Genomic DNA, 3,562 nt, shown 5'->3' with positions numbered 1-3,562 from the left:
TTTTCCTCCTTGGGCAGAGTCACACTTTAACATTTTAGTCTGACACTTGTCTGTCAGCTCCTTTACTCATGGCATGTGAAAGTGTTAGTCATTCTGTCATCTCTGACTCTTTGTGACCCCATGAAGTATAGCCTTCCAGGCTCCTCTATCTTGGAATTCTCCTAGCAAAAATACTAGAGGGGGTAGCCATTTCCTTCTTCCTGACCCAAGGATCAAACCTGGGTCTCCTGCATAGTAGGCAGATTCTTAACCATCTGAGCCATGAGGGAAGCCCAAATAGTGGTTAGATGCCACAAAGTAGTTGGCAATGTCTTAACTGTATGCATGTTGTCAGGCCTGAGAGCTTTGTCCATCTTTGTCAAGGGGAGTGCTAACCATCTCTCCTTTCATATAACACTCATGGCATAGCAGGAGAGAATTTACTATAGCTGAGTCTGGGAAAAGAAGCCAGGCAGTTGACTCTGCCCTTTTAACTCTTCTTTTTCTTGGGAGCTTATCTGAGAATGCTCAAATTCATTTTTCTCTGTTCCTTTACATCAAGGCAAGACAAGGCACCCCTGGAAAGCTGACTACGAGTGGGTGAAAGAGTTGATTTAATTCAAGAATTCTAAATCAGTAAGTCTGTTTCTTTCTTTCTCATTTTCTTCTTTCCTTCCATCCTTCCATGCTTCTTCCCTTCCTTTTCTGCCTGTCTGTTTTTATCACTCACATAAGTAACATTCTCCCAAAGCACCGCCCCCCAGTGTCTTGTTTTATGTGCCCTAGACCCTCACTGATACCCACAGTGATTGTTTTCATTGAAATAAATAGCTGTTTCCTGTGTGCCAATTTGGTGCGAAAATATCTCCCAGTTTTTTCCCAAATGGCCTGTATATGATCCTAGAATGCCTATGGATAATCTATTATGGGTTATGACAATAGTGGCATAGTAAATATCTATTTCAAGTGAATGTCTCCTGGCTGTTAGGCTATATTTATCACAAGTTTGTGAAATCAATATTTCTATAGATATTGTTTTATTATGTATAAACAAAAGATGCTAGGAAAAAAATTCTTCTTTAATCTTGCTTTATTGATTTTAGTTTCTATGTTTAATATTAATTAGTACCAATGTCTAAGTATAATTTAATGATGAGAAATTTCACCAAAGTTGTATTTAATAAAAGATTCAAAATAAGAATATAATTTAATTTTATCACAATACCTGTGCTGCTGTTGTTGAGTCACTAAGTCTTGTCTGACTGTTTGCAGACTTCATGGACTTCTATGTCTATGGGATTTACCAGGCAATAATACTGGAGTGGTTTGGCATTTCTTTCTCCAGGGAATCTTTCTGACCCAGGGATTGAATCTACATCTTTGCTTTGCAGGCCGATTCTTTACCACTGAGCCACTGGGAAGCCTGTCCCAATATATTTTTACATGAAATGTAATTATTTTAAAATTTTTTTAAATTATACCAAGCCATTGATATTAAATTCTACTGAATTATTCATTCAGTGACATAAGGATTAAGTGAAATGTCTCTACTTCAGTAAGGATTTTTATATTTTTGAAGGAAGGTATCTGATGAAAATGTGTTTATTAATTGAGATGAACATTTTATACCATACATTAAGTGTTTCTATCAAAAACAAGATTCCAACTTGTGTAATTCTGAGACAGAAATTTTAGAACTGTACCCTATAATGTCTTCAAGAAAATCAGTCCTGCTTAAAGTCATTTTTAGGTTAAATTTAAAAAATAAATGCCTAGATGCTTACTCCTTGGAAGAAAAGTTATGACCAACCTAGATAGCATATTCAAAAACAGAGACATTACTTTGTCAACTAAGGTCCATCTAGTCAAGGCTATGGTTTTTCCAGTAGTCATGTATGGATGTGAGAGTTGGACTGTGAAGAAAGCTGAGCACTGAAGAATTGATGCTTTTGAACTGTGGTACTGGAGAAAACTCTTGAGAGTCCCTTGGACTGCAAGGAGATCCAACCAGTCCATTCTGAAGGAGATCAGCCCTGGGATTCCTTTGGAAGGAATGCTGCTGAAGCTGAAGCTCCAGTAGTTTGGCCACCTCATGTGAAGAGTTGACTCATTGGAAAATACTTTGATGCTAGGAGGGATTAGGGGCAGGAGGAGAAGGGGACAACAGAGGATGAGATGGCTGGATGGCATCACTGACTCGATGGATGTGAATCTGAGTGAACTCTGGGAGTTGGTGATGGACAGGGAGGCCTGATGTGCTGCGATTCATAGGGTCACAAAGAGATGGATATGACTGAGTGACTGAACTGAACAGAAAACATCTTAAAAATTCAAACTATGCACCAAGTATGATAAATATTTCTAAAGTCTTATAAACAATCCAACTTGGTGTAACAAAAATTAATCACTTTAGTTTTATCTTTTTATAAATTTTCTACATATGTACAATCACATATAGATAATACATATGTATATGATACAATTCACTTAAAGATATTTTTATGTTAGCATTAAATGTATATTTTTGCTATACATATTTTATAGGCCTTTTTGAAACCATTTTCTCTATTCATAGAATTAAATATTACACAGGCACTCTGTCTATGTATGTGTGTGTATACTCAGATGTATCTCATACTTTGTGACCCTATGGACTATAGCCCACCAGCTTCCTTTGTCCATGGAATTTTCCAGGCAAGAATACTGGAGTAGGTTACCATTTCCTATTTCAGGGAACTTTTCTGACCCAGAGATGGAACCTACTTCTCCTGCATTGGCAGGTAGATTTTTTTTTTTTTTTAACCACTGTGCCACCTGGGAAACCCACATAAGCAATTTAGAAAATCATACATTTTATTTCACATTTTTAATAATAAAATTATGTACATATACTTGCTGGAGATTCAAGCTACTTATCTATAAAATTCTCCTAAAATGTCAATTTAAGTTTCAAAATCTTGACTATAAAATTTCAAATTATAAAACAAAAAGAAAATAATTTTAAAAGAGGGAAAATTAATTTCACTGAAATGTAATATATTGCTATATTGAAAATCAAGATCAGTGATAACTCTGTGTTTGAAACGTAAGGAAGAATAAATAAGAGATTTTGTTTTATTCAGACGTGTGGACACTGTCTACACAACAACTTCTTTCCTCCTAACTGGAAATTCATTCAGCCCAGTTTTTGTCACTCATGAGATGTAAAGCAGGAATGGCAAGAAGACAATATTGGGGGAAATGTCATACATTCTGTCTGTATCATGAACATGGTTAAGCCAACATAATTGGGTCGAATTATATTTTCCAACAGATTCAAAGTTCGTCACACTTTATCCAGATTTAGAACTAGGGGAAAAAAAAAAAAAAACTTAAAAATCCAATTAGTCTGTTATTTCAAATTATGCTTCTTTTCTCTAAGATTTTGACATTTCTTCTTAATTTCTTGTCACTTGGAGTTTAATTGCTGCTGCTAAGTCACTTCAGTCGTGTCCGACTCTGTGCGACCCCATAGATGGCAGCCCACCAGGTTCCACTGTCTCTGGGATTCTCCAGACAAAAATGCTGGAGTAGGGTGCCATCG

At 36.2% G+C, this 3,562-nt stretch overlaps 1 non-coding gene across 1 annotated transcript; it reads right to left on the bottom strand.

Moving 5' to 3' along the window:
• Positions 1–274: 274 nt before the first annotated feature.
• On the bottom strand, positions 275–397 carry LOC120883439. The gene has a single exon (XR_005725793.1). It is a non-coding gene; the product is annotated as a U6atac minor spliceosomal RNA (small nuclear RNA).
• Between the last annotated feature and the right edge of the window lie 3,165 nt (positions 398–3,562).

This window comes from Oryx dammah, unplaced genomic scaffold (assembly GCF_014754425.2).
Source record: "Oryx dammah isolate SB20612 unplaced genomic scaffold, SCBI_Odam_1.1 HiC_scaffold_24, whole genome shotgun sequence".
NCBI lineage: Eukaryota > Metazoa > Chordata > Mammalia > Artiodactyla > Bovidae > Oryx > Oryx dammah.
This window is presented reverse-complemented; position numbering and strand designations above follow the sequence as displayed.